Source organism: Cydia pomonella, chromosome 12 (assembly GCF_033807575.1).
Source record: "Cydia pomonella isolate Wapato2018A chromosome 12, ilCydPomo1, whole genome shotgun sequence".
NCBI classification, from domain to species: Eukaryota; Metazoa; Arthropoda; class Insecta; order Lepidoptera; family Tortricidae; genus Cydia; species Cydia pomonella.
The window spans coordinates 10,683,688-10,695,931 of record NC_084714.1 but is presented as its reverse complement, the minus strand read 5'-3'; the positions used below and the strand labels follow the sequence as shown (position 1 = coordinate 10,695,931).

At 34.9% G+C, this 12,244-nt stretch overlaps 1 protein-coding gene across 1 annotated transcript in view; it reads left to right on the top strand.

The window, feature by feature from the left end:
- Positions 1 to 12,244, top strand: part of LOC133523507 (dipeptidase 1-like) — a 47,375-nt gene that overhangs the window by 22,440 nt on the left and 12,691 nt on the right. The gene's annotated exons all lie outside the window — the stretch shown is intronic.

The following is a 12,244-nucleotide window of genomic DNA, read 5'->3' as shown; positions in this document are numbered from 1 at the left end:
CGGGACTCATGCATAATGATTTAGGTAATACCTATCTTCCACGCTTACATTTAAATGTACTAGGTTAATAAGTTTTTTTTTTAAGATTTTGATCTCGAAGAAGTTTAGGTATAAAGTATGGAGTACCTACTTAACTATTACTAGCTTAAGGCCTTAGTAGAGTTCATGTTCAAAACATTAATAATAAAAGTAAATTCAAGCGATAAATTCCCGTTTTAAGGGTTCCATAGTCAACTAGGAACCCTTATACTTTCGCCATGTCCGTCTGTCTGCTCATCCGTCCATCCGAAGCTTTGCTCCGTGATCATTAGTGCTAGAAAGCTGCAATTTGGCAAGTATATAAATATCAATTATGCCAACAAAAACTATAAACCAAAATTAGGGTACCTCCTCTACACGTAAAGTGCGGATGATTTTTCTTTTTCAACCATATGGTGTTGAATAAGTCTTTTAAACCGAATAGGGGTTTCCATCAACCATTTTTTGATACAGTGAATATTTTCGGAAATAATCGTTCTAAAAGAAAAAAATATGTGCCTCCGCCCCTCTATCTTTTGAACAATGAGTCCAAAAAATATGAAAATATTGTAAAAGTAGGGCATAATAAAGATATTCCAATGAAAAGTACAGCAAACATGATCAGTTAAGCCGCCTTCCCTTCGTCGAAAAGTACAAAGCGATGTAAAGGTTTCCCTTTTGCTGGTCATGTCAGTGTTATATGATTTATATGAAATTTTTGATAGCCCCTGTTGAAGGCAGCCTATTTTAATGCACTTGTAACTACGGAACCCTACAATGAGCATAGCCTGACATGCTCTTGGCCCGTTATTTTTTTAAATAATAACTATAATGAGTGATCAAGTATAGACATGTAGACTGTTGAAGTGCACCTCTAGATCTCAACTATGACAAATTACTTAGAACTGTTAATTGTAGCCGTTACTTTTCATATCATATGCTTTGAAAGTGGGTCATTATTGATCTATAAAGTGCGCAGAAAGTGATACGTTTCTGCTCCAGAGCGGAAAAGTGGTGTCTACTTCTCTGTGTCCCCGTCCCATGAGCGTAGTTGTGGAAACAAACGGAAAAATATTATCCTGTTTTCTCCCCTGGAACAATTGGTAATTGTTCTAATTTTACTAATCCCGCGTTCGCCATCTTTTTTGTTATCAAAAACGATGTAAGTAAATTTTTCATAGAAATTATTTTTAGTTTCTTTTGTTGAATTGCATTTATAAGATCATCGATTTCATAAGGCGGGAACCAAAAGGAATACAACACGAAGTTTTTTTAAACCTTAAACTTACGTGAATGAGCAAAGGCAGAATCTTATACAAGCACGCTTAAACGTATTTATTTCTTCAGAAAGTATTTACTACATGCGCAGACTCCGATTACAAGCTTGTAAGTCCAGAGGACGAAATCATGCCCGTAGGTTGTTACTTTAATTTCTTGTCTTCTTTGGTTTCCTCGTATTTGATACGAAAACTAGAGTGTTTGACTCGGGTGAAAGGCACCATTCATTGATTAACAATCTACTTTGGTCAACCTAACGTTTAGGTACATACATGTATGCGCCTACATGACAATCACTTGTAAATAAATACATACCTACACCTATATATTAAGTACCAATATTTCTCTTTAATAAAACCTACTTGCTCATACCTGCATAATAATAGTACCTAGATTGTTAGCCAAGGCATGAAATGATACCTTTCACCCGTTTCATTTCACCTCTTCATTTGGAATACGAGGAGTTTGTTTTAAGCATGACTTTACTTTCTATTAATGATTTAGGTAAAAGTATCGTTATTTATGGAATGAAGAGTTAAATATCAGAATGAAAATTGTATAACAAAACGATTTAAAACCAAATTTAAATTTCTTATCGGAAAAAAAGAATAAAATCGTACACGGAAAGTAAAATGCTCCAGGACAGAAACGTAACAAATTCTGCACACTTTTTAGCACAACAATGACCCTCTTTCAGAGTATGATGAGAAAAGAAAAAGGTGTTGAAGGTATTTATACAACTTTCTCTTACATTAAACAATTGCAAATATATTTGGAAGTTTGTTAACGAAGTAAGTAAATATTTTACATTTAAGTCCCTGCAAGTATTTTAGGTTGTTTTTTGTTCTGTTACTTTATCTCCAATTTGAGGCACAAGACATTTCGTAATCTACCTTATGGTAAGATAAAAGTTTAGGGATAACAGTTAAATGAATCGAGTTTTCGTTTAGTGATGGAACTGGAGGCAAACAGATAAAAGTTAGAGTCGCTTGTACCCAAAACCAACATCTATATATAAGTAGGCGAGTACACCTGACTGAGTTATTTTCTTTCAGCGAAGGAACACACGTTTTTAGTTATTTTCCCTTTAATTAATATGTAGCGACGTTTTTTTTTTTGTTTATGTTGTCTTCATGTGTTCCTGTATAATTTCTGTAGTAGTATTTCTTATTTTTCTTGTATTTTTCCTTTGCAATGTTTCAATGTACTATATGTGTTATCTGTCGTGGCATCGTGATGCGCACTTAATGTTTGTTCTTCTATTTTTTACCGGATAAAGTTTATGACTGTCATGAATAAATGTGTTTTATTTTATCTTTATATAAAGATCAATAAATCAATGATTGATTGATCCCTTTAAATTTCTCCTATGAAACTATTCTCCACTAAATTCGGTTTTACTAACTTTTGTGACGGGTGTTTCCTGTAACAGCAACCATGTAACTATTATACTCCTCAAACATTATAACTGTGGACTAAGAACTTTTAAAAATTATAAAATCTTTACATTTTCTCTTTTTCATACAAATGAATATTAATTTCAATGTAAGCTGTTATAAGTGTGTTTGACAATACCTGTCACGCTTTAAACATAACAAAATTTGCGCCTTAGAGTAAACTTTAAAATGTAATAAATATCAAAACACAAGCTTTCTTTAAAAGTTGCTGAATAAATGTTTGTCAGTTCGAGGAGTACAGCCTAAAGTTTAATTTATTGCTCTTTTTACAGAAAACACCCGGTATAAAACAAGATATTTTATTTCAACCATCCCTAATAGAACTAGCATAATTTATTTGATTTTCATTAAGTTCTTATCAATATTTAATCTACTAATTTCATAGAATAACTATAATGACTATAGGAGCTTTAGAAATTTACCTATTAGCTTTTCTGGCTGACTGAATGCAACGAAATGAAATAATAATTATTTTAAGAAGAATAAGAATAATTCATTATCTTAAAATAATACATGGTAAAAGTTGCACAAAATAAATGCAGTCCTGCGTGTCCCAAACTAGGCTGAGCCTGTATCTTGGGACCCACCGAGCCGGTTCTACATAAACATTTTACTCAATTATAGACTAGGATGTATAACAAATTATCAAAAGTTAAAGTAAATTACATTTTACATTATAAGGTTGAGAGATAGGGTAAATACAGGCATGAACAAAAATAAAATAAAAAGGAGTACTTTATGCTAACAATAAAATTGAAATCTTACAGCTTAGACATATGTGTGTGTGTGTGTGTGTGTGTGTGTGTGTGTGTGTGTGTGTGTGTGTGTGTGTGTGTGTGTGTGTGTGTGTGTGTGTGTGTGTGTGTGTGTGAGTTATACCCACTATCCTAGCTTTAAATACGCATAATATCTTATTTACATTAAAGCCTATTTATTGAAACTAAAGGTAAGTATGTTATACTTATAAAGATAATGGCAAAGTATCAGGGGGCTTTTTACAACTCTAATCAATTAAGTTAGTGTAGAGGAAAGTTTAAGCACTCTCGTAGGTACAAAGAAGGAAAACATTAGATATCTCTTCCTTAATCATGGCGGGTAAACGGGGCTCGCAGTTCTTTAACAAATATTTTCCTCGGAGCTTTTTATGAGTTTCTTTCGATGTAGGAAGGTACTTAGGTATCAGGGCAAACTTGATGCCAAAATATCGCCGTGTCTGTTTGTGCACAGGGCTGATGAGCAGTCCTTGACATGGGAATTTTCTCTTTTTGTTGTCAGCCTGGCATTTTGAGATGTCGCCGGGCCTTGTCGAGATATCGATCTGAGCTATCTTTGTTGAACATTAAAGCAACCGTGTGCTCATCAGTGGGGGCAGTGTGGACCATCTAATTTTAAAGGATGACCTACTTGAAAAAATCGGTCATCTAAAAAGGTTTCCCAAAAAGCCACGTTCGTACCGTGTCAATATTAAAATAGCCCGGAGCCCTAGCCCATATTAGAGCAATGGATTATTATTATGCTGACGTGGGTTTATTTATTGTTTAACGGCATTTATGTACGTAACAGACTTTTTCATTTCTCAAGTTCGGAAAGACGGTCATTGTTGTTCTATGATGTGTGCAGAAAGTGATACGTTTCTGCACAAGAGCATTTTACCTTCCAAGTACGGTTTTATTTTTATTTTTTTACGATGAGCTATTGAAGTTTGGTTTTTAATGGATTTGTTATACAATTTCCAATCTGATTTTTAACTCCTCATTCTATAAATACGTAACGATATTTTTACCTAAATTGTTAATTGAAAATACTTACTCTCAAGAAATACTATGAAAGTTTATACTAAGGCATGTTTTTTTCATATCTCACGCTCTGAAAGTGCGTCATTGTTCATCTATAAAGTGCGCAGAAAGTGATGCATTTCTGCTGCTGGAAAAGTGGTGTATACTCTCTGTGTCCCCGTCCCACGAGCAACTAGGTGGAAACAAGTGGAAAAATATTATCTTATTTCCCCGCCTGGAACAATAGGGAATATTACTGCAATGTTCTGCTTGTTCTGCAGCAAAGAGCATATAATCACTTCGTTTTATTCTGCAGCACTAGCACCTGTCATAAACTATAGAGTAACTTATTATACATACTGTGCCTCAAACTGTTTTTTGACATGTTTTTACAGATAATAAAATATGATATAGATGCATCAAGGTGGTTTACAAAGGGCCTACCTGGAAACGCGAAAATAGAAATTTAGTTATCTGCCTCTTCATCGCTCGAATATGCAAGAGTGATAGAGAGGTTAGATAACGAAATATCGATTTTCTTGTTTTAAGGTAGACCCTCAGATTGTGATGGATTGTGGTAGTGGCGCCCCCTACGCAGAGTTTCGCGTAATATCGAGTATCTAAAAAAACCGGCCAAGTGCGAGTCGGACTCGCGCACCGAGGTTTCCGTATGTTACTAAAAATTTACGGTTTTCGCAATTTTTCCTTTATTTGTGCTATAAGACGTTGCTTCGTACCAAATTTCAAATTCATGAGAAGTACCCTGTAGGTTTTGATTCCCTTGCGAGTGTCAAAAATTTGCAGAAGTTTGCGGCATAAACGGCTGTATCTTTTGACTACGTTGGCTTAGAAGTTTAATTTTTTCACAGCTCCAAGGGACAGTAGACCTGTGTATTTGATATAAATTCCAGCTTGATACCTTCACGCGTTTCTGAGAAAAAGGGTCTTGACAGACAGACAGACGGACGGATGGACGGACAACAAAGTGATCCTATAAGGGTTCCGTTTTTTTCCTTTTGAGATACGAAACCCTAAAAATATTGCAATCTAATGAAATGTTCATCGCTAGGGGTTATTTATCTTCAGTCATGTAAAGCCTACGTCAAACTACCTCAACTGAAATGACTACCTTTCATCCCTTGGTTAACAATCTGCACATGTAGGTTGGTACATCAAATACGTTCTAGTTTTTGTCCTAAGTGACTGGAAAAGAACAGGTCATTTATATTTATTTAGTCTATTTATAACATACATACATAATATGCATTTTAAGCTTCAAGATGACTGGAAGTGAGAGTCAGAATGGCGGGTGTACCTCAATAAAATCAAATGAAAAGCATACCATATTTTTTACCTAATTTGTACTATTTAGTACCTCGTTTAAAAAAATTTGTACCTCACGGTACCTAAAGTTATCATCAAAAAACAGGTCACCCGCCATCCTGACAGTCAGAATGGCGGGTGTACTTTATTACGCTATGTTCCCGTGGTTATTGATAAATTCTATAAAAGCCAAATTTTTGTACCTTTTTTGTACCTTCACATTCAATTATAATATGAGTCATTTTATTTGTGGTTTCCAAGTTTTACTCATTTTATATTTTGCTTGCTATTACAATTTTGCAGGCGTTATAATTTTTCAAGTTATTGATTTAATTTTTAAGAAAAAACGCTAAGGTACAATTATTTTTATTACACCAGGATTTTCTTGTTTTAAGGTAGACCCTCAGATTGTGATGGATTGTGGTAGTGGCGCCCCCTACGCAGAGTTTCGCGTAATATCGAGTATCTAAAAAAACCGGCCAAGTGCGAGTCGGACTCGCGCACCGAGGTTTCCGTATGTTACTAAAAATTTACGGTTTTCGCAATTTTTCCTTTATTTGTGCTATAAGACGTTGCTTCGTACCAAATTTCAAATTCATGAGAAGTACCCTGTAGGTTTTGATTCCCTTGCGAGTGTCAAAAATTTGCAGAAGTTTGCGGCATAAACGGCTGTATCTTTTGACTACGTTGGCTTAGAAGTTTAATTTTTTCACAGCTCCAAGGGACAGTAGACCTGTGTATTTGATATAAATTCCAGCTTGATACCTTCACGCGTTTCTGAGAAAAAGGGTCTTGACAGACAGACAGACGGACGGATGGACGGACAACAAAGTGATCCTATAAGGGTTCCGTTTTTTTCCTTTTGAGATACGAAACCCTAAAAATATTGCAATCTAATGAAATGTTCATCGCTAGGGGTTATTTATCTTCAGTCATGTAAAGCCTACGTCAAACTACCTCAACTGAAATGACTACCTTTCATCCCTTGGTTAACAATCTGCACATGTAGGTTGGTACATCAAATACGTTCTAGTTTTTGTCCTAAGTGACTGGAAAAGAACAGGTCATTTATATTTATTTAGTCTATTTATAACATACATACATAATATGCATTTTAAGCTTCAAGATGACTGGAAGTGAGAGTCAGAATGGCGGGTGTACCTCAATAAAATCAAATGAAAAGCATACCATATTTTTTACCTAATTTGTACTATTTAGTACCTCGTTTAAAAAAATTTGTACCTCACGGTACCTAAAGTTATCATCAAAAAACAGGTCACCCGCCATCCTGACAGTCAGAATGGCGGGTGTACTTTATTACGCTATGTTCCCGTGGTTATTGATAAATTCTATAAAAGCCAAATTTTTGTACCTTTTTTGTACCTTCACATTCAATTATAATATGAGTCATTTTATTTGTGGTTTCCAAGTTTTACTCATTTTATATTTTGCTTGCTATTACAATTTTGCAGGCGTTATAATTTTTCAAGTTATTGATTTAATTTTTAAGAAAAAACGCTAAGGTACAATTATTTTTATTACACCAGGATTTAGTACCTTTAATGTTTAATCTGTTAAGTTCAAATAACTCAGAAAATCATGTCTTAAAAATGTTTTTTCTTAGGAAGATATCTTTGAATTGGCGCTTAGCCTTTTTTAACGCTAAGGTACAATTATTTTTATTACGCCAGGATTTAGTACCTTTAATGTTTAATCTGTTAAGTTCTAATAGCTCAGAAAATCATGTCTTAAAAATGATTTTTCTTAGGAAGATTTCTTTGAATTGGCGCCTAGCCTTTTTAGGGTTCCGTAGCCAAATGGCAAAAAACGGAACCCTTATAGATTCGTCATGTCCGTCTGTCTGTCCGATTCTGTCACAGCCACTTTTTTCCGAAACTATAAGAGCTGTACTGTTCAAACTTGGTAAGTAGATGTATTCTATGAACCGCATTAGGATGTTTACACAAAAATAGAAAAAAAACAATAAATTTTGGGGGTTCCCCATACTTAGAACTGAAACTCAAAAAATCTTTTTTCATCAAACCCATACGTGTGGGGTATCTATGGATAGGTCTTCAAAAATGATATTGAGGTTTCTAATATCATTTTTTTCTAAAATGAATAGTTTGCGCGAGAGACACTTCCAAAGTGGTAAAATGTGTGTCCCCCCCCCCCGTAACTTCTAAAATAACAGAATGAAAAATCTAAAAAAAATATATGATATACATTGCCATGTAAACTTCCACCGAAAATTGGTTTGAACGAGATCTAGTAAGTAGTTTTTTTTTAATACGTTATGAAATTAAAAAAAAAAAAATTTTTTTCATCATACCCATACGTGTGGGGTATCTATGGATAGGTCTTCAAAAATGATATTAATGTTTCTAATATCATTTTTTTCTAAACTGAATAGTTTGCGCGAGAGAACCTTCCAAAGTGAAAAAAAGTGTGTCCCCCCCCCCCCCCGTAACTTCTAAAATAACAGAATGAAAAATCTAAAAAAAATATATGATATACATTGCCATGTAAACTTCCACCGAAAATTGGTTTGAACGAGATCTAGTAAGTAGTTTTTTTTTAATACGTCATGAAATTAAAAAAAAAAATTTTTTTTCATCATACCCATACGTGTGGGGTATCTATGGATAGGTCTTCAAAAATGATATTAATGTTTCTAATATCATTTTTTTCTAAACTGAATAGTTTGTGCGAAAGAACCTTCCAAAGTGAAAAAAAGTGGGTCCCCCCCCCTGTAACTTCTAAAATAACAGAATGAAAAATCTAAAAAAAATATATGATATACATTACCATGCAAACTTCCACCGAAAATTGTTTTGAACGAGATCTAGTGAGTAGTTTTTTTTTAATACGTCATAAAATTTAAAAAAAATTTTTTTCATCAAACATATACGTGTAAGGTATGTATGGATAGGTCTTCAAAAATGATAGTTAGGTTCCTAATATCATTTTTTTCTAAACTGAATAGTTTGCGCGAGAGACACTTCCAAAGTGGTAAAATGTGTGTCCAAAGTGGTAAAATGTTGAACAAGATCTAGTAAGAAGATTTTTTTTTAATACGTCTTAAATTGTACGGAACCCTTCATGCGCGAGTCCGACTCGCACTTGGCCGCTTTTTTAAGACATGATTTACTGAGTTATTTGAACTTAACAGATTAAACATGAAAGGTACTAAATCCTGGTGTAATAAAAATAATTGTACCTTAGCGTTTTTTCTTAAAAATTAAATCGATAACTTGAAAAATTATAACGCCTGCAAAATTGTAATAGCAAGCAAAATATAAAATGAGTAAAACTGGGAAAGCACAAATAAAATAACTCATATTATAATTGAATATGAAGGTACAAAAAAGGTACAAAAATTTGGCTTTTATAGAATTTATCAATAACCACGGGAACATAGCGTAATAAAGTACACCCGCCATTCTGACTGTCAGGATGGCGGGTGACCTGTTTTTTGATGATAACTTTACGTACCGTGAGGTACAATTTTTTTTAAACGAGGTACTAAATAGTACAAATTAGGTACAAAAATATGGTAGGTATGGTTTTCATTTAATTTTATTTAGGTACACCCGCGATTCTGACTCTCACGACTTGGGAGTGATACTTACTTATACACCGTGTTTTTATTGAATTCCGTTAACTTCGGGGTATGAGTAAGTACCTACGTTTAAGGAAATTAAATGGCATAGTTAATTTTTTTATAATTTATATATATATATCACTTGTAAAAAAAATATTTATTATATTCGAAATGGAGTTAATTTGAATACAGGAATGCACCATGAAATTAATGGAAAAAACCACGGTGTATATTAAATTTAGATAGCCGGTGTATTTTAAATTATCTTGTCTTCGCCTCCGATATGCATTGTTATACGCTTGCAGTAATTGTAAGGAATTTATTATAGGTAAACACGATTAGGTATTGCATTATTTTGAAGTAGGTACCTCTAGCTATATATATATTGCGGGCTAGACACTATCCGTTGAAATGAAAGTGTGCAATGAAATTAATTAATATGATCCCACGTACCCGAGGGCTCCTGGGAAGTTCTGTTACCCGAAGGTGGGTGGGTGCCTGAGTGGAACAGGACTCTCTGCCTCTAGCTTGCCTTAGACGGCCGCCCAGAGTGGAGTTGCGAGAGCTAGGTTTTCGAGGGTAGATGTGAAAACATAAGTGACAAGTTGGCTATACTAATCGTATGTCTAAAGTCCAGTGACACCTTTCTACCCTCACACCGGTGTTGCCCTTGCGCTATCATAGATGTTGCATTATGTGAGGGCCCATCTTGTAGGGGCGACTCACCCTCTGCCTAAAATAAAATTGGGCATTTTATTAGGCAGGCGTTCGGTTTTCTACCCCATAGCTCATTATTTAGTCCATCGCTTTCACCCAATAGCCTAGTTCATTTTAAGTAGATTCCATCAACTCGCAATAGTCCTTACACCCCGGTGGGTGCTGCTTCTACGTGCATCCCATGACACGGGCAAGGTCAGCGTCCGCTCGGTGTACCCCTTACATTTCATTAAAGTATCAGAAGCTCCTCTATGTGTTAATTTCGGCTCCGCGCACGCCTCCCAAAAGTACGGAACGCCATTGTTCTGTAATGGGAAATCTGTAATATGAATGTCATTATTATTGATAGTCCAGTATAGTATAGTATAGTCTAGTAATCATGATTGACACTTTTTAGGGTTCCGTAGTCAACTAGGAACCCTTATAGTTTCGCCATGTCCGTCTGTCTGTCTGTCTGTCTGTCCGAGGCTTTGCTCCGTGGTCGTTAGTGCTAGAAAGCTGAAATTTTGCATGGATATATAAATCAATAAAGCTGACCAAGTCGTAGAATAAAATCTAATTTTTTTTAGGGTACCTCCCCTACACGTAAAGTGGGGGTGAAAGGTTTTTTTTGCTTCAACCCTACAGTGTGGGATATCGTTTGAAAGGTCTTTCAAAACTAATAGTAATAGGGGTCTTCAACAAACATTTTTTGATAATGTGGATATATTCGGAGGTAATCGCTCCGAAAGAAAAAAAAAAATTTGTCCCCCCCCCTAACTTTTGAACCATAGGTTAAAAAAATATGAAAAAAATCGTGGAAGTAGAGCTTAAGAAAGACATTAAATGAAAACTATAGCGGACATGATCAGTTTAGCTGTTTTTCAGTTATCGCAAAAAGTTTCCCCTTCATAGTAAAAAAACGTACTATCCACAGTTCATCCCTTGGTTAATAATCTACTATACTTTAAGCTCCAGTTTAGCTTATTGTGACGGAAGAGTAACTACGGAACCCTACTCTGAGCATGGCCCGATATGCTCTTGGCCGATTTTTTACAGTTTTCCTCGCTCTTACTTTGCCGGTACTTAATTTAGTAACAGCAGTAAGTTTAGTTAAAGTCTTCATAATACTTACATATCAAGTATGTATTCCCACGTTCACTATGTTACCAAAGTGGGGAAGTAATTTCGCTGTTTCAACAATAAACAGTCCTAATCTGCGTTTCCTTTATGAAGCTCTCATAACATAACATACAGATTTTAATCCGCGTTAAGTAGAACAGGGAAGTATTTAACGCTATAATTTTAACATATTTACCGACGCTTCATCTCTACACATCGGTAATATTACCTAAAGGAAAGCAAAGGTAATCTAATCCCTCTCCGTCAGCAATATATCAATGTTAAGATGCATCTTCCACAAAGGCACGACTATAATGATACATTCTTTATGAACCGGACCCAAGGGACGCCGCTGCCTTAAGCGGTATATTGCTGCGGGGAACTCTCGTCTGAATGAGCAATTACGTCGTCATTAGGCTGTTATCGTGCCTAACTGTTATCTAATTACAAACTATTGGAAAACTAGTCGGTACTTAACTAATAAGATGGATTACTTTTTAGAGTGTGAAGCCAGTCCCACAGATTTTGAAATTGGTCTTCTGTTTGACGAAATAAAGATTATTCTGGATCTAAGAACAGATATCATTCAAATAGCAATGCTTCTCTCTGCTGCAGCAGTCAGCTACATTGGTGCGAGTGATGTCAATATGAGATTTAAAGAGAAAACAATAAACAATTTCGAATGCCGCTCCCGGAGGGCTAATCCAATTCTACAAGTATGTTCTATTATCTATCTTAATTCTAATATATATATATATATATATATCGAAATCAAAACTCATCCACGAGTTGCCCTTTCCCGGCCTCTGCAATAATATACTATAATTTTATGAATAAAGTTCTGAATCTGAATCTGAAATATAGGTACTTTTTGAGTGTTCATTAGAAGATTTAACTCTTTAGCTTCTAGTTAAATAAATACTCTAAATGATACGTGCGTAATCCACAGAGCAAGTAACAATTAACAGTTG